The 25,780-nt window shown below is 36.9% G+C and overlaps 1 long non-coding RNA gene and 1 other non-coding gene across 2 annotated transcripts in view; one reads left to right on the top strand and one right to left on the bottom strand.

Moving 5' to 3' along the window:
* The first annotated feature begins 3,362 nt into the window (after positions 1 to 3,362).
* The window catches only part of LOC143676538 (uncharacterized), a 35,342-nt gene continuing 12,924 nt past the window's right edge, over positions 3,363 to 25,780 (top strand). Inside the window, exons 1-2 of the long non-coding RNA XR_013172157.1 lie at positions 3,363 to 3,488; positions 6,291 to 6,377. This is a non-coding gene — a long non-coding RNA (uncharacterized LOC143676538). The remainder of the gene's footprint in view (positions 3,489 to 6,290; positions 6,378 to 25,780) is intronic.
* On the bottom strand, positions 19,514 to 19,620 carry LOC143678419 (U6 spliceosomal RNA). The gene has a single exon (XR_013173230.1). It is a non-coding gene; the product is annotated as a U6 spliceosomal RNA (small nuclear RNA).

Raw genomic sequence — 25,780 nt, 5'->3', positions numbered from 1 at the left:
TAGAGGCAAGCTGTGTTCACTGAGGTCAGATCTGCTCAGAGCAGCGGGATGAGGTTTCAGCTCCCAGCTGATGAGAAAACAGCAGCTTCAAAGCTGCTTGGTTCCCCAGTTCTCCCGGAAAAGATCCACACCCTGTAAAAATAGTTCTCAAATTCACCCTACTGATGAGAGTACCTGAAAAAATGGAATGATGAGAAAAAAAAAAAAAAGGCCCACATATCAAATTCAAATAATGGAGGTCATTAATAGCCGGGAAGAATGCCATGTTGGGGGAAAATTGACTTAAAGAAAATCGTTGAATATTTTTTCATTAATTTGTAGCCATAATAGTCCTATCCATAGAGAATTTCTTTTCACAGCCATGTAATGCCTGATTTTTCAAATATTAATTTCCTGTTAATATTTCTGTTCTTTGTGGGATATATTAAAGGGAAGAAGAATATAATCTTCTAGTTTTTGTGTGGTTGCCAGATAACGTATCTAAAATTCATAAGGAAAATTTTGCTTAGATTTATTACAGAGACACAGGAACTTAAGTTTTTAAATGAAATGACTGAAAAAAGCAGAAATGTATCAGTTATATCCACGGGAATGCATGTAAAGTATATATCAAAAAGCTTTTCAGAAATAACTGCGGGCATAAGGGAAAATATAAAGATACAAAATGTTAAAAGTGCATTTTTATAAAGCATAGCACTGCTCAAACATCTATGCTATGAGGAAGCATAGTACAATATTATACTTTAAAAAAAAATTATACAATTATCAAAAGCTCTAATTCTATCTCTGAATCACAGAAATGATCATCGCAGCACCTCCTTTTTCCCTCAGTGGAGAGTCCTTAAAATGCTTTTGTGTGGACAGATACTGTAACATTTGGGTGCCCTCAGTTATGCTGTGCTAACAAACGACCCCCAAATCTTAGTGACTTAAAATAACAAAGGTTACCTTTTGCTCATGCTCCAGGCCCACCAAAGGTTAGCTTTGGTTCCTTTGTTCATTTTGGTCTGAGAACTCAGGCTAACACCAGTCACAGCCAGGAGGAGAGAAGTGGGGGAATTGTGTACTGGCTCACGTTCTTCTCCCTGGAAGCCGGAAGGGATGCAGATCATTCTCATTCACGTTTCTTTGGTGAATACACTCACCTGGCCAGTCCTAATTTCAGAGGGATTAGGGAAGTGCAGGCTAGCATGTTCTCCAGGAGGGGATGAGAAATAGTTCATGGAACTGACAATATTGATAGCAGGTTCTAATGACTAACACGAGTTTGCATTCATCCCTTTTCACCTGTATTTTTATTATCCCCTAAATTCTGTTTCCAGGTGGCCTGTTTACAGATGCTAACTGGAATTTATCTTTAATGTGACTTCTTCCTTCTGGAATTCCAGGCATCTTTCTATCTGTGAATATCTCTTGGACTAATAATAAAAGTGTATTTACGGTGGATTTCAGGTTATATTGCCTAATGGTTAATGATGCAAATTTCCTATGACATTGTTTTTCCTGGGAATCAAGCCTCTCCAAAAGTTACATTATCCAGGTCTTTCTTTCTCTTCCTTTTTAAAGAAAGTTTTTTTTTTTTTTTTCACTCTACTTGTTACGATGAAAAGGGCTATGTGGAAAATAAAGTGCCTGGCTTTTTCTGTTTCTTTCCTTTAATCATCTTTATCTACCAGACCTTGTTCCATTGTCCATGTTTTTCTGACACAAGCAGGACTCTCTCTGAACCTTTGGAATGAGTTCTCCAGGGCTCTCAGACATTATTTCTTCCTTATTTTAAGATTACTTATACACTACCATAATAGGGCTAGACTCTGTGCCAATGGGCAGAAGAAACAGTTTATGAAAATTTAAGATAAGAAAATTATTGAAATTAGTATTTTTTCTTGTTGATGTGAAATAGAAAATGAAGACTATACCTCCCTTTTTATTCAGATGACACATGAGATTTAGGAAACCATATTGAGCAATGGAATTCACAGGAGCTATTAGCTTCTAAAAATCCTAAAAAGACATAAGAAAAAAAAAAAGGAGGAAATAGACTTATTTTAAATATTTTTTCAAGAATTAGAAGTGTATTTGAGGCATGATATAATAATAAAGCACAACATAGTATTTACATCAATAAACTTTCATAAAATGATTTTTTTTGTGTAAAGGTGTTACATGTTTATTGTTGAAAATTAGGAAAACAGTGAAAGGTATAGAGAAGGTATGCAGAAGAAAAAAGAATCACTCATAATCTTAGCCTCTAGAAATAAAAATGCAATCATTTGTCAGTATCATTCCAGCATTTTTCCTAGGTCCTTAGTTTTTACACAGTTGAAAATATATAGTAGAGGCTTTATTTGTGAACTCCTTAGCTCACAAATTCAAATGTATGTGAAATTCTTGATTTTCCTAAGGCTCAAGTCAGTTTCTATATCAAGCCCTCACTCAGCCTGAGAAACTAAAATTTGGTCTTGATTAATTTGAGGCTATGCCCATCTTTCTAAATTAAGAGGGGGGGAGTATTGGGGATTATACAATGCCAAGGCATTAGGGTGGAGGAGCTTTGATCCTCTAGAAATTATCATAAATATCTCTGCTAATGTTACCAGACAAAGGCAGTAGATTCTTGCCCATGTGCTCAGATGACCAATTCCTGAGACACCAGGATTTTAAAGAGAGAAAAAGTTTATTATTAGGCACATAGCAGTAAATCAGATGGTTTATTGGCCCCAAAACCTGTCTCCCCGAACTGTAGTAACACTGATAGTTTTATAGCTTCAAAAGATGGGGAGGTTTTAGAATAATGAGCACAATGGTCCCAGATGATGTAATTAGAGATTATCTCATTATTGAGCATGCGCAGATTGATTACATGCTTAGTCACAGAATATATATAAGAAAATAGCAGCCTTAATATGATGATGAGCTTGATTTTTAGTATTATAATAAGGCATAGGTGACTTAGGTTAAAGTCTAAACGACTACACATGTCAGGTGAGCCCATTTTGGTTACATCCAGTTTCAGTTATCAAGATAATCTTGGACTTGGGGTTAGTTCTGGGCTGATCCAGGGCCCTTTGTTAATAAACACTAGGCAGGTGCATAGGTAGCTCAGTGGTAGAATTCTTGCCTGCCATGTGGGAGACCCAGTTTTGATTCCTGGCCCAGGCACACACACTCCCATTGTGCCCCCATGCCCCCCCCAAAAAAAACAAAAACAAAAAATAAAAAGGATTGTGAACAAAATTCCCTGTGATATACTTATCATATATCTGTCTCTGTGTGTGTGTATATATGTATATAGAAATGCATATATGTAGGGAGACACCGAAAAAGAGAAAATAAACATTAAGGTCTGTTTTTAGTGATGATGAGACTCTAATGTTGAAGAACTGGATAATGGGCACAAAGTTTTTACAATCATGAGGGCACAAGATAAAGACTGTACAATCATCATCAGAGATCAAGGCAGCTGGATTGCAATTCAAAGGCTTCAGGTATTTCCCTCTATCTACTCAAACAAACTAGAAAGTAAAAAGGAGCATCTACACAGTAAGTCAGTAATCAAAATCATACCTTAAATCCCAATTTCTTACTTACTGTAGGAAATTCTTTGCCCCCATTAGCATTTTCTCTCTTCAGCATCTATGCTTCTGCCTAAGAAGCAAGATGCTGGGACCCACCAAACTCTAGCTCTAATCAACTCCCTATTTTATTCTGTCCTAAATCCATTATACTTTACCAGGTACAGCAGTACACTGGTTATTAACCTGTTGTCTTTCAGCTCCAGATTCACCCTTTCTGCACTCTGCTCTGTGATGCTGGGAGTGAAATTCCTAAAATGGTAATTCCCAGGCTTTGCTGTTGGCTTTCAGTCGGCTTGCCAATTGGGACCTTCGCTCTGAATGGAAGGCAGAAGAAGGGGAGATTTGGAGCCCTTCCTCCTTATTGCTAGTCCTGTCATGTTGCCCTGGGACTGGCAATTTGTCCCACCAGCAACGGTTGGCTTCTGCCCTTGCTGATCTCCCCATCAAGCCCCACTCAGAGAGGCCGGCGTGCCTGGGTTGTGTCCCATCCTCAGAGTCGAACCATCCCTCCCCTCTGACATCTAGTGCTGCTTACTCTTGTTGCCCATCCTTAGAAGCAGTCAGTAGCTACTTTTTGTTATCACCTCCAGATTATCACCTCAGAGACTCTTTTTCTGCCCTCTAGGTATCTGGAGTGACAATTTCCTAAATTACCCCCACATGTTGAAATACCTAGTGAGTTTCCCTCACTGGACCCTGACAATACTTGGGGGAGGGGGCTCTTCTTTCTGTTGCTCTTGATGTTTTTCTGTGAAAGGGAATCTCTGTTAGCAATGTTTGCGTCCAAGGCATCTGGCACAATCTCCTTAAGAGGTGTAAGCAGTTGAAGACATCAAAGTTAGAGACTCTGGTCATTTTTTTTTTCTGCCTGGTCATGCCCTTCCTCTGCTTGAGTAGTGAGGGAAGAGGGTAAAAAGGAGGAAATGGTTCCTGTTGCAAACATGTTATCTGAACATAATGTTTTATGTAACTGCTGCATTTTTAACCTGTTTCCACAAGCCTCCTTTTATTCCTTTTCTCTGCTAAACCCTGTCCAAATTGCAGATCCACGAGCAACGTCAGTATTACTATTTTAAGCCATTAAATTTTGGAGTAGTTTTTCACATACCTTCATTATCCAATGTGGACCCTGTATTGTATGTGTGTGTTTATATAAATATATAATTCTTAATATTCGGTTACATCTTGGTTTTTGATTAGAAGAGTCTTCATTCACATAGCTTCAAATTAGACTCAAAATTTCTTTAAAACATTTAATATCTTTAATCTTATGGAGTGCTGAAAATCTGTAGCTTATCTTTTTGAGTGTACATGACTGTTGAATATATTATTAGAATTCGTTTCATTTTTTCTTATCCTGAATTATCAGACAGTTGACCTTTTTTTCTTCCATTAATGTTGATTGAAACACACAGGCTTATATAGGTTATATGGGATTTAGTTCCGTGGTTGCCTGAACCAAAAGGAACTCAAGATGGATGATCTGTGTTAATTCTATGCTTCCATACATGCATTTATGAACCTGAAATACAAGTCTGAAATTTTATATGCCCTTTAAAAGATAAAACCTTCAGAGAGAAGCATGCTCCTGCCTCCATAAATACTGCAACAGCTTGTGCATCATCTAATAACAGTAATAAATACTTCCCAGTTAAAGACAAATACAAGTTTGCAATTGATTTTGATCATTGTACCACACTGAATAACTACAGGATGCAAGGAAGCCAGAATGATGATGTAGAGTGATAATGCAAAGACAATTTGCAGTCAATTTGAATAGCCTATTAACCCTCCAAATGCCTTCAGACACCGACAGAATTGTAGGTACCACAAGACAAGTTCAACAAGTAAAAGATTTTTTGGATAAGATAGGTTAGAATAAAATTGATCTAAAAATGTTATGTGTTCTCAAATTTAGCACCAGAATAGGGAAAAAATAAATGTTTTAAAATAATTTAATAGTTGTATTAAGAGCAAATGTAACTATGAATAAATATAACTCAAGAATTCTGTAAACAAGGTTACAGATGAAATTCATGTTATAAGAGGAAAATTAACTCCTTTTCCCTAGAAGAATGTATAATTTCTTCAAGTTATTTTAAATGTCAATATGCTGGAGTGATGAGTTAATTGCAAAATTATTATTTTTCATTAATTGAAAGTCCCTTTGAGGAAGGGACTGGAGGTCTGGAAAATAAGGAATTTCTTCATAGATGAGAAGGGTTTTTCATTTTCTGTTGGAGGTGGGTTCAGTTTGGGATTTCTGATGATCTGTGTGATTATTGAGCTTGGTAAGACCCAGATGAAAACAGGCTTTGGAAGTATAATCTGGTCGGTATTTCTGGGGCTAGACCCAGGATAGGGTGAATTTCATGTGATTACGAGGCCTGGGAGGGAACTGATACCCAGAGGCTGCTCAGACCAGGCCAACCCCAGCCCTTAGCTGTTTTGGAATTCCTGTGGGTTCCAGAGATAGAAGGGAAACCCTTTGTGTTAAATGTTAGCCGTCTTAACAGAACTAAAACACTAATTTTAATACCAGAACCCAGACTTTCTTGAACTTAAGAAGGTAAACCATACCCTTGGCATTAAAGAGAGATGAAGTGATTTTTTTTTTAATTTTTTAACTGAATTATGCTATAGAGGGCGCAGATCATAAGTGCACAGTTCAATGATTGTTTTATTTATTTATTTTTAATGTTCATGCAAAAGCCCATGAAGCCAATGTCCAGATCAAGCTAGGGGAAATTTGCTGCTCCTCGGGGGTTCTCATGTCTCATCCAGTCAACATCTCCAAAGGTAACTGCTACTCTGACCTTCAGTACCATAGATTCATTTTACCTGTTTTCTTTTTTTCGACAGAAAAGGGTATTTGGAATGTTCGGTTGCTACTTACCTACCAGAGATATTGCAAATAATATATATATATTTTTTTCATTTTTCCTTATATATTAATTTGCCTGAGAAATTTTTCAAATGCTATGTCCAGTGGGCATTGAGAATACAATAATGAGCACGAAAGAACCAATAGCTGCCTTTGGGAAAAATTACAGTATACGGAGGAATACATACATGAATTAGCAAGCAATTATAGCACAGTGTGAAAAGTGCTATGAAATGAGAAAGTGACTGATGCCAAGAAGGAAGGGTGCAACACAGACTTGGGGTGTCAGAGAAGACTCCCCACAGCAAGTGATAGCTAGACTGAGTGGAAGGATGAGCCAAGGCTAACCAAACAGAGATGGGCAAATACAGAAACAGAAGGAATGGCAGAACAAGTGCTGAGAGGCAAAAGAGAGTTTTAAACATCTGAAGAATTGAATAAGAAAAGGAAAATACATATGACTAGACAAGTGAACTCAGGTCAGGACAATCCTGAGGGCTTTCAGATCACGTTTCAGAGTTTATGCTTAACTGCAACAGCAATGGGAAACCATTGAAACGTTCTCAGCAAGAGATAGTCATCATCAGATTGATATCTGTCCACAGGTAATACATATAAGAAGAGATAGCAATATGGAACAAGAAAGTGTTTGAAACAACTTTGCCTTGATACTTTTGTTTAGGACAAAAAGCCCTGGGTAGCACATGTCTTAGTTTGCCAGAGCTACCACCAATACCACATCAGGGGTTGGCTTAAACAAGGCAGAATTCATTGGCTCACAAAAACTTCAAGAAGAAATTCAAAATCAAGTTATGAGCAAGGCTTGCTCTCTCCCCAAAGACTGTAGCAGTCTTATGCTCAGTGGCAGCACGCCTTGTGGTTCCTTGGTTTGTATCTTTTTTGCTTCCCATCCCATGGTGATGTCCTCTTTTTCTTACTTCTGTGGCTCCTAGGTTCTCTTTATAAAGCCTCCAGTAATCTGCATTAAGACTCACTCTCATTTAATTGGACCACACCTTAACAAAAATAACATCTTCAAGAGGGCCTATTTACAGTGGGCAGGGATTAAGAGACATAGTTTAAGATTAAGAACATATGTTTGTTGGGATACGTAATTCAACCTACCACAGCATCTCTCCCACAGACAACACGTTTATGACACTTTATTCGAGCATAAGTAGCAAGAAAGCATGCAACAAAATATACTCCAGGAAATAAGCTGTGTCTGTAGAACATAGATCAAACTGGTATTTGGACAATGCATTAGTTAATTCCGTTTAGTAGGAAGCCATCCATAATCGAAGCAAATTAAATAATATGTTAATGTTCATGGCAGCAGATGGAGGATGTATCTCTGACTCCAATGCCTTTATGGTAAGACTCTTCCACCCTACCTGGTGTTTTCTATTTTGTATGTTAAACTTTATCTAAATATTTTTTTCTGATATATATCTTTCCATAATCATCTTTGTTACCCTGAAAAATCCAGGAGAAAATTCTCAAAACCATCTTCAATTACCTCTCAAATTTCTAGACCCACTTCTTTGAAACCAATATTTAAATTAATTATCTGGATAATTCTTTCAAACACCTGCCCTGGTCACCTGGAGCTTGTATTGCCCAAGTGGATTTCCAAGCTGATTAAATTAACCAGATAATCACCAAAGCCCCATCCTGCCAAGGACCATGTAGACACAGCAGCTTGAGTAAAATGGCTAAATGCTTTGCCCACTTGGCTGTGATAAATTGAAACGCAATGCTGTTACCGATGCCACTTTTGTTTCCCTAGTCTTCCTTCCCTTTAATGGAATACATCATTGCACTTTTTTAACTTTTTGCCCTACGTTAAATCACATTTCTGTTTTTTTTAAATTTTAGATAAAAATTTTTTATTAAGAAATCTTCACACACATACTTTCTATACATGGTGTACAATCAATGGTGCACAATATCATCACATAGTTGCGTATTCATCACCATGATCGTTTTTTAGAACATTTACATCATTCCAGAAAAAGAAATAAAAAGAAAAAACTCATACATACACCTTACCCCTCCCTCTCATTGGCCACTAGTATTTTCACCTACCCAATTTATTTTACCCTTTGTCCCCCCTATTATTTATTTATTTATTCATTTATTTATTTATTTTTATCCATATTTTTTACTCATCTGTCCATACCCTGGATATAAGGAGCATCAGTCACAAGGTTCTCACAATCACACAGCCACATTGTAAATGTTTTACCTTCAAGAATCTAGGCTACTGGGACACAGCTCAACAGTTTTAAGTACTTCCCTCTAGCCATTCCAATACACCATAAACTAAAAAGGGATATCTGTATAATGCAAAAGGAAAACCTTCAGGATAACCTCTCAACTCTGTATGAAATCTCTCAGCCACTGAAACTTTACTTTGTCTCATTTCTCTCTTCCCCTTTTTGGTCAAGAAAGCTTTCTCAGTCTGTTGATGCCATGTCCTGGCTTATCCCAGGCTTTCTATCATATGTTGTAAAGGAAATTTATACCCCTGAAAATTATGTTCCACAGTGAGTTTGCCTGCTGAGATGGCTTAGAGAGAGAGACTACATCTGAAGAACAAAAGAGGTTCTCTGGGGTTTACTCTTAGGCATAATTATAAGTAGGCTGAGCTTATCCTTTGCAGGATTAAGTTTCATAAGGGTGAGCCCCAAGATTGAGGCCTCAGCCTATTGAGTTTTCCCCACTGCTTGTGAGAATATCAGAAATTCCCCAGATGGAAGAGTTGAATATTTCCTCTTTTCTCCCCAGTCTCCCAAGGGGACTTTGCACATACTTCTTTATTCACTGCCCAAATCACTCTGGGGTTTATCAAGGCATCATACTAACCTGGACAAAATATCACTCCTTATTCAAGATTCTATGTATTTATAGTGAACAACTAACCTGACCATAGAAGTTAAATTAAGAAATGCACTACCCAAACTATAAATTTTGCACCAAATAAACATCTCTCCCTTTAGTCTCACCCAGAAGTTGAGGTTTTAAAATATGGATGATACCATCCTTTACCCAGTCTTCTAGTATACCTTAGTCCTATCCAGATCAGCTTCATTCATATCTCTAGTTGAAGACATAACATTTCTTTACCATAACATTGTTAGTCAGTTTTTTGTCAAGTTGAAATATTTGCAAAGTACTGAAGTGTCCATAAACCAGGTTTATTTGCTACCATGCTGACAAATAGGGAAACTAACAGTTGGTAGGTAAATATCATCAGAAAAATCCTTGCTATGGAAAGATATTCTAGTATGATTTCACCCCAGTAACTTATCTTTAACAGACTCCGGTGATGTACATGCCTCTTTCCCTAACTGGACTACAACCCTTGGAATTAAAGATTATAGCTCACTTGTTTTTATATGCTACATGGGAATTTATGAATGTTGGCTGAATTGAAGTTGCAGTCATCAACCCCAACAGACCTGAAGCTTGAGCCAGCTAGCAGAATGCTATGCCTGCAAACGTAACCTTTTTAAGTTGTCCTGCTAGTCTAGAGATATGCACTGTGGAATATGGCGTGGAAAATGATTATTTGGACCTGATGAACAGAGAGGCATGTGGTCAGAGGATCCATTCCCTGCCATACCTCCACTCTGAAGGAGACTGACATGGAAGCTTCTACATGTACCAAATGGGATCCTTGCCAGAAGCAGTAGGATAGTGCATGGACCTGGGAACCTTGGGAAGCTTACCCCCACCCCACTCTACCTTGGGGTTTCAGATTTACTCCAGTTCTGTATAGTTATGTATGTGTGATCAGAAGCATCTAATCTGCATGGAAGAAATTTGTATCTTGAGTGTACTTTTCACACAATCATATCCTCCTTCCATTGTGACTCATGAAAAAAGTTAATGAAGCCTGTCTTAAGTGAGTGTCCATTTAGATTGAAAAGAAAGCTACCAGCAGCTGAATAGCATGGAAATATGCACCTTTCTGTTTATTAAAGTCTTTTTTTTCCCCAGTAAATGTAACATAGTTGTTGCTTAGAATGGCTTTGTTATCAGCTGTGCAAACCAGGAAGAAGTCATTGTCCTGTCTACTCTTACACTGAAGGTGCCATCTAATTATTTTAAATTTGAATTTGGTAGTTTGTTTGTGGGGACATACAAATACATATATTTTGAAGTTTGTAACATGCACAAATCTTAAAAACATACAGCTCAATGACATTTTACATATGGATATTCTTGTGTCCGCACCTAGATCATCAAGATTTAGAGCATCTCCCAGCATGCCAGAAGATTCCTTTGTATTCCTTCCAAGGCTTTTGCATGTGTGATATTTAATTAGCCTCAGATTACTTTACCCCCATCCCAGCTGACAAAGAATGCCTTCTGCACTAAAAATCTATGGCAGTTGACAAGGAATGAGAAATGTAAAATCTGGCCCAAAGTTTATAGTGTTATCTTTATAGAGTCTGCTTAGATCACAATTTGCAAACTGACTGCCTGAAGGCCATATCTTCTCTGCAAACATGAATTATGTAGACTGCAAAAGGTCTTTTTTTAAATTTTTAAATTAAGGCATTTTGTATACTAATCCAAATTTGGAGAGGGGAAGGTGTTTCTCCTTTCGAATTTGAAAACTAATGCATCCTCTCTTGGAAAGAATCACTTGGAACTGAGAAATGGCTGCCCTCTTGACAGGGATGCTAGGAAAGGAGCTCCATTTCCTGCTATCCTTTTGCAAAGTACACACGTGTTCATACCTGCTGACCTCACACACGTACATTACCTGTGGGCCCTTGGACCAGCTACAACTAGACAAGCTGGTAAATGCAAGGCAGGCTTATAACGGGAGAATAGCCCAACAGTTGTCTTATAAAAGTCCCACATTCAAATATAATATAAATTTGAATTTGCCATTTTAAGGGAAAATTATATGGAATATCGGTTTTGAGTGAAGTCTTTCTAGTTCTTTTTTCTTTTTTTTTAAAGTATTTTTATTGACAAAACAACCTACAAACACAAACATTCTTAACATACTTGGTGTACAAAATCAATGGCTCACAATATCACCACACAGTTGTATATTCATCACCATGATCATTTCTTAGACCATTTGCATCACTCCAGAGAAAGAAATAAAAAGAAAAAACACATGCATACCATACTCCTTACCCCTCCCTTTCATTGACCACTAGTATTTCCATCTACCCAATTTATTTTAACCTTTGTTCCCCTATTTTTTTTCTATACCCCTTTCTTCTTCTTTCTAGTTCTTGTCTTTGCTTTTCTTCTAAAAGACCTTTGTTCTTTTTTTATATTTTGCACAAGCAAATGTAACACAAGCAATGTGTTGCAATCTATAAGATCAGTAATTTCCAATTTCCTATGATATAAGCACATACATGTAAATGCCACCTTATCATCAAAGACTTGTAAATGGAATTTCTTTCTGGTTTAACTGATTTTAAGCAACTTCAGAGCCATCAGAGACCATTAATTTGTAAAAAAAAAAAAAAAAAAATTAACAGACATGGAAAGAAACAATGAATAATATGGTGAAAACAAAAAGATCAGTAATGCCAAATGCCTTTAGGGATTATTTAACTATTTGAAATTGTCATTGCATGCACACATATATGCCCACATACCATAACAGTTTTATTTTTAAGTCCATAAGGAATATTGTATGTTCTGTTACTATTTCCTGAGCACAACTGCTGTTCTTCAAACCCTTCAGTTACCATGCCTTAAAATGCTATTTCGTGCAAAACAGAACCTCTGTTAGTCTTAAATATGATCCTCACCCCATTCACAAAAGGGGAACTTCCAGGTTTAGGGGAAAGAAGGGTGATCGGTGAGACCCATGTGAGATCTCTAGCCATTGACCCTAGAGATCCATTTATTAATTATGGCAAGGCCATATCAATGAATACCTATCCCTGAAATTGTACCAAAAGTCCCAAGCACAGCTATCAGGCCTCTCTTTTTCATTCCACTCTGGTATGGATTTCACAGTAAGAGTATCGCACAGTTCCTCCAGCCTCCTTTCACCTTCTTTGTTCCCCTTCATAGCAACACTCCTTCAATAAGTATCCAAACTAGTTGCTCCCAGCTTCTCTCCTCCTCTAGAACCCATTCCTAGTAGGCTTTCATCCTGCCACACTCCAGTGAAATGGTTCTCAATTTCTGCATTGCAAAACCCAATGACCAAGTCTCAGAGCCATTCCCATGTGGATTTACTTTTGTCTCTTGACTTCCATACATAACACACTTTTGGTTTTCCTCCTACTTCACCATCCACTCCTCCTTAGTTTCTTTTGTTCAATTCTCCTTAATTTCTCAACCTCAAAATGTGGCTCAGTTATCAGACCTTTAGCCCTACAGCATCCTGCTCCATGTTCTCCTGGTCCATCTCTTTGCTTTCTCCATTTCCATGGGGTCCTCAAAGCACCAGGGATTTAACACCCTCAGTATCATCCTTCAGTGAAAGAGATCAGGAGATACTGGATAACACTGTATATTCTCATCTCTTGGTGAAACAATTCTGAAGTGTGTCTATACAGTTCCTCAGAGGATCTCTAGTAGAATTGAATGCTAGTTGCCCTCGTGTATAACCAGCTCATTAATGCAACTTAATTGGCCTTTCTCCCTTTCCTGTCTCACTTTCCCTTCTTCCTTGCCTGTGCTTTCTAAGGGCCCACCTCCCTGTTAAATTACATTCATTCAAGTCCTTGTCTTAGGGTCTTAGGTGTCTTAAGAGACACCTTTTCTTTTCTGTATCAATGGTTAACTCTTTTGGTGGTTGTGAATCTCAAGTCCCAGTTCTTTAAATCTTATCACATGCTGACAACTCCTGAATTTATGTATCCTTCCAGGCCTTCTCTCATGAGTCTGAGATAGATATTTCTGGTCTCTGATCAAAAATCTTTACTTGGCACCCCCCTCCTTTCATCCTTGACGCCTCTGCTTTCTTCTCACAACACACATCCAATCTCTCACAATATAGCTAGAAACTGGTTTTTGTCTCCTTCACCACTTCCACCCTGGCCCCACACCACCACCCTGACCCACATTATTACAATAACCTCCTAACCGGTTTCCTGGCTTCCATCCATCACCCACTGCAGTCTATTTAAGACACAGCGGCCAGGATGATCCTACTGAAACCAACTCACAGGAAGTCACTCCTCTGATTAAAAACTCCTCAGAAGCCTCCCATCTCACTGAGGTAGAAGCTCCAAACCTTACAATAGCCCCTAAGCCCTTCCTGACCTGGGCTCCTTCATGCCTCTGACCTCCTCCCTTCACCCTGCATCAGCCACATTGGCCCCTTGTTATACTGTGAATACAACAAGTCCATGCAAATCTCACATCCAGTGATGGTATTATTTCTTGAAGCCTTTCTTTGAGCCATGATGTGTGGGCTTAGAAGTGTTAGGGTCTATAAAAAAAGGCGTTTCTTACTATGGGTCATAGTTTAAAAAAACTACTCTTCTGAACATTCTTCTGAATTAGATTGCCTTCACTGATGAAGGACTGAAAGCTGCAAAAATTTATGTACTCAATTTTTTTTTTTTTTTGGCACTAGCCTATCTAGAATTTGTAATATTGTTACATTCTAAAATCAAGAACAAAATTTTTTTAAAAACCTAATCTAAGTTTTCAACTCCTGAGATATGTGGTTATCATAATTAATCAGGCTGCTTGGCACAGCAGATTTCCCTTTAGGGTTTTTATCCATTAGGCAAAAAGACATTACAGAGAATTTCCCCCAAACCATGTGGCAATCGAATTACGCATCTTTCATCACTGAGAAATTAGGCATGTACTAACACCCATGCATGGGCACTTAGAGGATCATTAGCACATATCAGATGAAGATAAGCAGAAGAAAATAACTTTCCTTGTTACAGAAAGCTTATAAAAACTCAAGTAGTAGATAAAACTTTCCATTTTGACCAGGGTCCTGAAATAAGCAACACTATTTTATTTTCTCCGTGTAGCTTTATTTACTCCATTCTCTGAAGTTACTGGTAATTTTCATAGTGGTATCTATAAAGATTACACAGCAAATAAATGATCAGAAAATTTTCATAAAAATGAAAAAGAATTACAAAAATTTTAACAATGTTCAAAAAGGAGCTGAGCCCAGATGTGGGACGTGTAGTGAATATTACAAGAATAAAAAAAAAAAGCTACAAAACATCAGAATGAGAGTAGAGATCGGAAAATGAAGTAGGAAGTAGGTTATTAGATATTCTGACAGGATGATTTTTGAACCATCTCGGAGTTCCATTGATATAAATAAATGTGAGAGCCTTCAGCGATAATTATTTTCATCATTACTGTAGTCATTCAGAAAATTATAACTTATTTGGTCCTTTATTCATATTATTGATATGAAGTTTCATGAAAACCCACTAAAGAAAATAGAAATAAAAAAAAATAAATCAGCCTGCGGTTCTTTAAAGCCTAATGAAATTCAAGCATTTCCCAATGGAAGATGACTCAGTAAGAGAACTGGCAGTTGTTTGTTGTTAGCTCATTGGCTTTTATTGGCCTTTTTCCTATTTTAAGGTTTCTGCAGAACACTTTTTTAATCCCATAGTTTGCTTGGATTCAACCAAAGAAACCTAGATTTGAGTCATTGATTGGAAAAACACAGTAGAACCTTCCTTCTATTGCTTAACTGCCCTTTTCCAATGGGGCTTAAATTATGATAGTTTTAATTCAAAATACAGAATAGGCCTACTTAAGGACCTTTCTTCAGCTGCAAGAAACACTGAGAGGAAAAGCTCCACCCATCACAAACCTGCCTAAGGGATGCTCAGCCAGATTTCTAATTCCAAGTTTGCTTCAGTCTAAGTGGAACAAAGAAAATGCTGCTTTTCATTAAAACCTTAGGTTAACTCCTTGTTTTGGCTAGTCTTTGGGAAATGAAGGTTTCAAATATGGGATGCTGCTGGTGCTTCTAAAGGTGGGACTATCTTCTAATGAGAGTCATTTTATGCACTCCAAGGGATTTTCCTCTCTAAATTGACCAGTCAGTGGGTCAGGAATAACTTCGGATCTGCTACACTTTGCTTGGACAACTCAGATACAGACACTTTAATATACTGAAAAACAACAACAACAAAAAATATATTGAGCTAGGTGTACCTTTTGCTAATTCTGCCCCCAAAAATATTAAAAGAAGATTTGCTTTATTGAGAATTTATAACATCAACATGTTATCTTATTTAGGCTGCATAGCACCCATGCAAATGGTAATTTATCCATTCCACACATTTTTTTTTCATTATTTAGAGAATACTTTATTAGTTTCTGTAGTCAAACCCACATAGATAAAATCTTACATATTTAATACAGTGCATTATCCTGTTCAAATAGAAAAAGATAAGTTTAATATTTCTAGCCCAATTTGGCTGTTAATTTCTGTACAATGCCAGTCAACACTGTACAACTGGGATACTTTTTCCGAAGTTGACAGCACAGCTAAAGTTCCCCAAAATTCAAATTATATATATATATATATATAATTTTAATATATATATATGAAAGACCAATAGCAGTATTTTATGCATCAGTAGCAGCAACAGCTTTTCCACGTTCTGCAGTCATCTGAACAAAATTATAGAGATATATATAGCATATTCCATCAAAAAAAAAAAGTAAAAACAAAAATCCCAGAAAAGTTCTATTACTATTATGGTACCTGGCACCAGCTTCTAAATCATCATCTGGAAAGAAAAAATTCCAAAATAATATCATTAAAACAGGTCTGATATAGCACAGTCACTACTATGTCTCATAAAGCAGGTAGGTACAAGATATTTTACATTCACAGAGGTATGATGCAGTATTGTCCTACATCTATAATACTAGAGGCTACAATATAAAAAGCATTAGCACATGAAACTTTTATAGAGTCTTAGTTAGAGCCCTAGGCGTTCTTAATAGTTACCAGGAATGGTGTTGATTGGGGTTTGGCATTTAGCAATATCTAGCTGAAGCTTGCATAAGAATAGCCTCCAGAATAGCCTCTAGACTCTGTTTGAATTCTCTTAGCCACTAATATCTTGTTTTGTTACATTTTTTCCCCCTTTTGGTCAGGAAGGCATTGTCAATCCTACAGTGCTAAGACCAGGCTCATCCCTAGGAGTCATGTCCCACGTTGTCAGGGAAATTTTTATCCCTGGATGTCATGTTCCATGTAGGGGAGAGGGTAATGATTTTCCTTAGAGAGTTGGGCTTAGAGAGAGAGGCTGCTTTTGAGCAACTAAGAGATTTCCTGGAAGCAACTTCTAGGCATAAGTATAGGTAGTCTTAGCTTGTCCACTACAGAAATAAGTTTCACAGGGCAAGCCACAAAATCAAAGACTTGGCCTATTTTCTTGGGAGTCCCTAATGTTTGAGAGAGTACCCAGGCTTTCCAGATGGAAAAGTTGAATAGTTCCATATTTTTTCTTCATACCTCAAATGACTGTACCAATATATTTTTTTAATATTTTTATTTAGGAAAACAAATGGTACACTTAAAACCACAAAAAAAAATGGATATCTTAATTAGCTTATCCATAAGCATATTTAAATAAAGTATCCAAATAATCATTGTAAGACTTGTGTTTGCAAGGTAAGTTTCATAAACGAATTTAAAATTAAGGCAACAAGAAAAAAATCTATAAATTTAGAGAGCAGAGTTTCTTAAATTCTAAATATTAAACACTCTTTTAAATACAATTTGACCAGCTGCCAAAACTTGTGAATGTTCTGAAAATATCAAGTAGAAAGTTATTATAAATGTTAATGTTGCTATAGTAATGACCTATGTTACTGAACATTTTCCTGATTTCATGAAAATATAAAAATACAAACGTTTTTACAATTAACATATGAACATTTTAACCACCTAAAATGGATATCTTAGTTAGCTTATCCACAGGCATACTTAAATAAAATATTTAAATAATCATTGTAAAGCCTGTTTGCATAATATGCTTCATAAATTAATTTAAAATTAAAGCAAGGAGGGAAAAAATCTACAGATACAGATATCAGAGTTTCTTAATTTCTAAATATTAAACACTATCTTAAATACCATTTGATTAACTATCAAAACTCTATACATTCTCAAAATATCAAGTAGAAAGTGATTATAATATCAAGTTTGTTATAGTAGTGAAATATGTTACCAAACATTTTCAAATTTTTGATTTCAAGAATTTCTTTTATCTAATATTACTATATTTATATATTTTTACCTTTTTTTGTTGTAAAATATAACACATATATACAAAGCAAAGAAAGAAAAAAGCAATAATTATGAAAGCATACTTCAACAGGCACCTACAGAACAGTTCCCAGATTTGTTATGGGCTACCATTCCCTCAGCTCAGATTTTTCCTTCTACCTGCTCCAAAACACTGGAGGCTTTACCAGAGTCATATTAATGAAATCACACAGCATCTGTCCTTTTGTGTCTGACTTATTTCACTCCCATTACCTCCACTGGGTTCCTAGGCTAGATAAACACTGAAACCCAGAGAGGACAGTATTTCCAAGAATATCAGCTAATTCCACCCCCCTTTCCTCTATTATTGACACTTTTCCAACATGAAAAAAGGCAGAGCCCAAGATCCTTAAAGAGTGGGAGAAGGATCAAAGGAGAAGGAGTGTTGACTCTTAGGAAAACCTAGGGCTTGAACTGAGGTTCTATAAATGTTTCATGCACTAAGTTTGCTTACTTGGAACCTATAATTCCCAGTGGGTCCTAGGCCAGATAAATTCTGAAACCCAGAGGGACCAGTCTCTCTGAGATTGTCAATTAATTACATCCCCCTATCCTTTAGTGTGAACACCCCTTCTTAACAGGAAAAAGTCAGAATGGGCATTGCCCAAAGACCCCTATAGATTGGGAGAAGGATCAGAGGAGAAAGTGTAATAACAAAGAAGATAGGATTTAACAAAAGGGTATGGTTGCCGAATCACTATATTGATATTTCTTTTTAGCCTCCAGTGTTTTGGAGCAGCTAGAAGGAAAAACCTGAAATTGTGGAATAGTAGCCCATGACAAACTCTGAAATCTGTTCTGTAACTATTTGTTGAAGTATACTTGGGAAATTATTGCTTTTTATTAATTTTCTTTGTATATATGTTATATTTTACAATAAAAAACCTTTTTTTTAGAAAGGAAAAGAAGAAAAAGGCATTATTTGAGACTTGATTCATACAAAGGTGACAGAGTAGAGGCAAGCAGTACTCAGCCTAACTAGTATTTTGCCAAATCTGTCATGTTTGAATGGTGAGAGTTCCATGGAAGAAAGAATAGGTCAAATAGTCATTCAAAGCTTCAGGCCACAACCAAAACACAGCATTTCAAACACAAACAGTAGCCAAATATTGCCCATTTGGAGATATTCAAGGATGATAACTCCAATATCTAATCATCTGCTCAGTCATCCAGGAAGAAGGGGAAATCATTCATTGTATTTTGTGTTCAACTCAATCACCATGTTACAAAAATACCAAGCTGTCACAAGAAAAAATGAGGCTCCTTTATTCAGCCCCAGTTATCTTCAATTCTTCACCACCACGCCTACAAATGCTACAACCATATCCAAAGAACATAAGAGAGCAAAGAAACCACATTTGTTCTTTAGCTGGGACGACCATGCTTGTCTGGCTGAGCTACTCCTCTGTGGTTATTTTCCTCATATTCTGGTGTTTTCATCTAACCATAAGGATTTTAGTCCTAAATTATATGCACTCAAGGAATGTGTGCACATATTTGTATATAAGTTCTGATTGAAGACGTGTGGCCATCAACAGAGCATGTGTTATATAGCAGGAGCAAGCTTGCAAAGCCTCGTTTTTTTTTTTTTGTTTTTTTTTTACTGGTGCAGCAATTGTATGTTGGTGTAAATTGCTCCTATGTCCCTTGTGCATCTCCAAACTCTGGACAGAATATTGTTGCAGATCATTTAACCCCCTTGACTACTGGCATTATCTGACTTCATTCTCCCTCCTCCCTCCGTATCCCCAATCTTCAATCCCCTGCAATAAAAATGTGGGCTACTTCACGAATTTGTGTGTTATCCTTGTGCAGGGGCCATGCCAATCTTCTCTGTATCATTCCAGTTTTAGTATATGTGCTGTTGAACTGAGCACCACTCAGCATATCTACGATACCCTACCAGGCTCTTCACTGGACACTCAGCATATGTGGTGGTGAGCAAGACTGCTAGAGCCTCTCTATGAACTTATATTTCAGTAAGGTAGCTGAGCAAAGTATAATTAAACATAACGAATGAACAATTACAAATTGCAACAAATGGAATGAGAAATATAATAGACAGATAACAGAGTATAACAGATAATAAAAGGACTCCCAGATTCCCAAACCACGTCTGTCTGATTCCAACATTCTTTACACAAAACGATGCCTTGTTATTCTGCTGATCATTCAGGAGCTTTTTAGATTATATGGACTAGTTTGGGATCACTCAAGATTGTAACTCAACTACATGTATCCCTGTCAGTACCGTGTGCAACTGGAGGTGAGTTTCTGTGACTCTAGTGGACTGAAGATTTTAGAGTATGAAATTTTGCACTTCACAGTCCAAACTCATTGAATTTATAATGTGATAATTTGGGGAAATTAAAAGACATTCATAGGAAGGCTTTTAATGATTATTGAGTGTCACTATTTTTCTGTTTATTAAAGGAATTATATATGTGTATAAAATATTGTGTACATCTATATCCACACACACAGAACACACATTATTTCTATTTTGAACCACAAATGCATGTGTTGCTTTAAAAAATGGTATAATCAATCATAAGATATGAAAATAATGAGATTGCATTCTAAGATACTTCCTTTTCATTATTGAAGATGTTATTAGCTAAAGATAGTGAATATCTAGTGTCTAAACATTATGTCAACTTTACAGATGCTTGTTTAATTCTCCCAAGTATCCTATGGGGTGATGTTTCATGTTTTGTATCTGATGAAAGTGAGATTTAGTAAGGTTAAGTAAACTATTCCAAGTCAGAGAGTTCATTGCTAGTGTCAGGATTAGAATTCAAATCTGTTGGCATCTCATCCTGCTGCTTTCCCCACAAAGTTTTCAGTCTTTTAGAGGAACCATTAACTCTGATGATGCACATTTGCTCTTCCATATTTCAAAGTGTTATCTCCTTTCCAATTCATGCTTTATGGATTATAAATATTTCTGTTGAGGTTGTTTTCAGATTGAAGGAGGAAGTCATTTGGGCCTTTTATCTTTCACCTTCCCTTGAGATTAATTGCCTATGACATGCCAACTTCCCTTTTTTCATCAGCTGAAAGACGTAAAAATTTCTCTCTCCTCAATGCTTTTTTTGTGGTGGTGAAAAAGGGGAGAAAGGTGACAAACTAACTGTCCCCTGTCAACCAGTTCATTCAAAGGACATGCATTAAAATGTGACTTTGACTCTTCCGTCAGAAATACAACACATTTCATTATATTCTCATGATGACAAGCATTGAAAAAAAGTAAGTTTCCTTTTTTTCCCATTGTTAGTCTTTAACTACTATTTTGGGCAGTAAATGTAAAAGAGATGAGGTTAGGGTGCCTGGAAAGAAGGGAAGGCCTAGAAAAGCTATTTTACAACTTGGCAATATATGAAGCATGACATCTCATTTTTAAAATAATAATTTAAAAAATCTATGCTGGTTCTGAATTTCTAAAAGTGTCTTATTGTGTGTGTTTTGCAAAACATGATAGCTACTCTAATATTTGAAAACATCTACCATATTTTTCACAGTCTTTTCTTCTCTAGGATAGAATATACCTTTTAATTTTTTTCCTTAGACATTCCCCATCTGTTTCCAGATCTCTAACACTCACCCCGCCTTCACATTTTGATTTTTTTTGTCATTCAGTATTTGGAGAATTACACATTTTGTCAGGTCTGGAGTGTAGGGTATATTTTGAGAGAGAAGAAGGGATATAGAGAGGTAAGCAAAGGCTGGATTGCAAGGACTCTGAATGCCAAGCATAGAATTTGAAGTTTATTTTGAAGGGAGTAAGGAACCAGTGGAGGATGTTAGCAGAAGTGGAGTGCATTCATATCCATATTGATGCTTCAGAAAGACCACAGTGGTCTGGGTAGAAAGGGCAGCCTGGCATGGCCACTGCTGGGACCTCCAGGCACTTGACAGCCTCTCTAATGAGCATGATGGCGTCACAGTCCTCCACCCACAGGCCTCAGTGGCTGCCCCCATTCTGCAGCTTCCAGTTCTAGAACTTAAGTATCTGACCCTCTGCACAAGCCTCTCTGGCTGCTTCCATCTTCTCTTTCGGGCCCAGGTTATGTCCCTTAGGGTCAATAGCATAAGATTTGCTCTGATAGCTTAAGGAGAAAGGAAAGGAGAAAGATTTCCAGTACTCAGATGCCACCTTAGAGAAGAACCTCTAGTTTTCCATGGTCTGCTGGCTGCTGAGCAGTTGCTGCTGCCTACCCAGCTCCTAAAAGAAGAGATGCGGATCCCTGTGAGACTACATGTCCTCTTTGTTGTTTGTTTGTTTGCCTTTATTTAAAAATTTCCAAAATTGGCAAACACTTTATACCCTCCAAGCAACAATTCCCCTTTTCCTCCTCCACAGCATCCTGTAATCTATTTTCTGTCCCTGTGATTTTGCTATACCTGGATATTTTAAGTGAAATCATACAGCATTTATCCTTATGTGCCTTACATTTTTCACTTAGCATAACGTGCTTAAGGTTTATCCATGTTGCCACATGACTCAGAACTTCATTCCTTCTTATGGCAAAATAAAATTCCATTGTGTATGTGTATACCACATTCCTTTTTGCCTTTCCTTGCATGCTCTCTAGTTCATCAGTGCTGTTCTGATGTCTTTAAATATTATATTTAAAACATGGCCATGATGTTTTAGGGTTTGTCAAATGAAGACTATACCCTCTTTCCCTTGTCCACCCCTGAGTTACCCCTTCTACATGAGAAAACGTCTGCCAAGTGCTGCATTCATGGTGCAATGGAAGCCAAAGGACTCAAAGGCAAAGGTTGACAAAGCTGCCCTATCAGGGGTAATACTAGAGCTCATCACACTGAGCCTGGACCCTCTGCCTGAGAGTGTGGCATCTTCAACTGCCTACATAGCTTCAGATCCCTGAATCTGGTGATGAGGGTTGTAAGACAGAGGGGGATGCCTGGGTCTTGCTTCCAGGCCTCTTAAAGAAATACCAGGCAGGGATGATGGTGGTATTGGGTTGAGATGGAAAGAATCTTCTGCCTACTTCTAAAATTTTATTTAGAATGGAAATTGAGGATCCCTAGTGATTTCCAATAAGTCTCTTATCCGACTTTTTAAAAAGCCTTTTTAGTATAAGGGTTAAAAGAGATTTCTCCCTAATCTATATCTACAGAAGCACACATACATATCGAAAGAGTGAACCAGTAAAATATACAGAGAAGGACTGCTCTTCACCAAATCCTTTCAGACATATAATTATTGAACAAAAAGAAATCTTGAAAAAATAGCATCTTCAGAAACTGTATAATTCATATATGTGTATCTATGAATATGATCCATATGTGTACATGTGTGTATGTGTGTATTCTGTGTCATTTTAAGAGTCCTTAGGCCTTTGGGTACGCCATCTAGCTATAATGATAAAATAATGATAAAAAAACTATTAGCAAACAAACAAAAAACCCAACCTATTAACAATATTCCCTTCTTGCCAAGTTATTACATGGTGGATTAAGGGGATTTCAGGGCCTATGTAAGGGTCTTCCTGATCATATGGAGGACATAATGCGGAGTACCATGGGACTATCAACCTCCAAATCTAGAAACTATAATTCTATTAAATAAAACCTCTAGGCAAGTCTCAAATATCCTGTACTTTTTAGTACCTATTTTTTTAAAAAAATAGGTAATTTTTGAAACTATGTGCTCCAATTTATTCCAGGTTGCATTCATCTTGTTTGTTTCAATCCAGTTTTCCAACTTATAAAGAGAACTTTGAATTTTAATTCTATTACATGTAGTAGTGAATACCTCTCTTAAGATTTGAGTCCCTGAAAGTTTTATAAATACGCAACCCATTCAAATTATCCATTAAATGCCTAGCATGAGGTCTAGGACAATGTCCTGGGCTCTCCTTCAGGCTGACATGGATATACACATCCTCGATGTATGGTGTAAAAATTTCTATTAACCTTAATGATACATGGAAAACTGGCAATAAGGTTGACTTGGTGCTAAGTGTCCTGAGTGTTGACATAGAGTTCCTTAAGTCAAAAGGTGGAAACAGCCCGAGTGTCCATCAACAGATGAATGAATAAACCTTAAAAGGGAATGAGGTTTTGATCTACGTTACAACATGGATGAAGCTTGAAAACATTATTCTTAAGTGAACTAAGATAGACACAGAGGACCAATATTATATGATCTCATTTGTATGATATATCTAGGATAAGTAAATGAACAGAAGCAGAAAATAAGTAATAGGTTACCATAGGCCAGAGGAGGGGAATTGAGAACTATTGCTTAATGAGTAGAGTTTCTGTTTTGGGTGATGAAAAAATTTTGGTAATGGAAGGTGGTAACATTAGAACAATATTGTAAATGTGTTTAGTGCCACTGAAATGTACATTTAAAAATGGTTCAAATGGCAAATTTTATGTTACATATATGTTACCACATTAAAAAAAATTTTTTTAAACCACAGTTACACAGATGTCACTTCATACCCATTGGATGACTATAATCAGACAGATAATAAGTGTTGGTGAGAAAATGGAGAAATCAGAACCCTCATTTACTGCTGGTAGTCACTGCTGGTAGAAATGTAAAATGACAGCCACTTTGAGTCTGGCAGTCCACGAAAGGTATACATAGAGTTATCATACATCAACAATTCTACTCCTAGGAGATACCCAAGAGAAATGAAAACATACTTCCGTACAAAAACTCATACACAAATGTTCCTAGTAGCATTAGTCATAATAGCTAAGAAGTAGGAATGACCTAAATATCCATCAATTTATGAATGAATAAATGAAAGAGTATATCCATGCAATGGAATATTATTTGTCAATAAAAAAGAAGTATTGTGTGATGGTAAAACTTGAATGAACCTTGAAAACATTATGTTAAATGAAAGAAACCAGACAAAAAAGACCATATAATGAATGAATCTATTTATGTGAAATATCCAGATTAGGCAAATCCATAGAGACAGAAAGTAGATTAGTGGTTTCAGGGGATAAGGGAAGGAGGGAATGGGGAGGTCCTTGCTATTGGGTACAGGATTTCTTTTGAGGGGATAAAAATACTGTAAAATTGATGATAGTGATAGTTGTACAACTCTGTGAATATTAAAAACCATTGAATTGCACACTTTATATGAGTGAATTGTATGGTATGTAAATTGTATTTCTATATACAATTGTATCTCAAGGTCGAGGTCAAGGTTTTGTTGGTGAGAATAAAAAGAAGATGACTGGGCAATTTAATCCATAGCCCCTGACAGTCCAAATTTTCAAAGAAAGGGTAAAAGGAGTTGGATCCCAAAGCCATTACTCAGTACTCTTTTTATAGTTCAGAATAGGAAGTTTCTGAACATATAGGAAAGTATGGCATGTGCGTTTAGAACCAATGAAGGAGGGTGCAATGGTAGTGCAGTGGTAGAATTGGTCTCCTTGCCATGCAGGAGACCTGGGTTTGAGTCCTGGTCCATGAACTCCCCCATAAAACAAATAAACAAGCAAAAAAAAACAAACAAAAATTCAGCAAGTGCTGCTGCAATAACAGGTTACTCACATGGAAAAATAATGCAATGTGACCCTGCCATATAGCATATAAAAAAGAAAAAAAAAGAACCAATGAAGATTTGTGCTATCTCAATACCACTTCTCTTTTGAAAGAATTGGTAGATTGGGGGAGTGCTGTACACCCAAAGCATCCTGATTTCAACCAGTAGGATTCTAACATGCTAAAAATATTTTAAAGATGATGTTTTCCTGCTTAAAGAATATTTTATATAGTATTTTCATGAATACTAGAAAAGAGCCATGGGTCCTGCCTCATCAAAAGAAATATTTTACAACTTCCCTCCTTAAGTGGAACATGTGTGGCCTGCAAAAGGCTGGTGTCAGACTTGGATCGACATAGGTGTGAGATTCGAATCTCTAACAGATGTCACATTTAGCTTCTGGAGCCATGCAGTAGGTGACATCAGTAGCAATGAACAATGTGAAATCAGAACATAAAAATTGCCTGTAATGAGGCTCTTTAATGCTGACTGT

The sequence above is a fragment of the Tamandua tetradactyla genome, chromosome 3, assembly GCF_023851605.1.
Source record: "Tamandua tetradactyla isolate mTamTet1 chromosome 3, mTamTet1.pri, whole genome shotgun sequence".
NCBI lineage: Eukaryota > Metazoa > Chordata > Mammalia > Pilosa > Myrmecophagidae > Tamandua > Tamandua tetradactyla.
The sequence above is the reverse complement of the archived record's forward strand: the minus strand, read 5'-3'. Positions and strand labels throughout refer to the sequence as shown.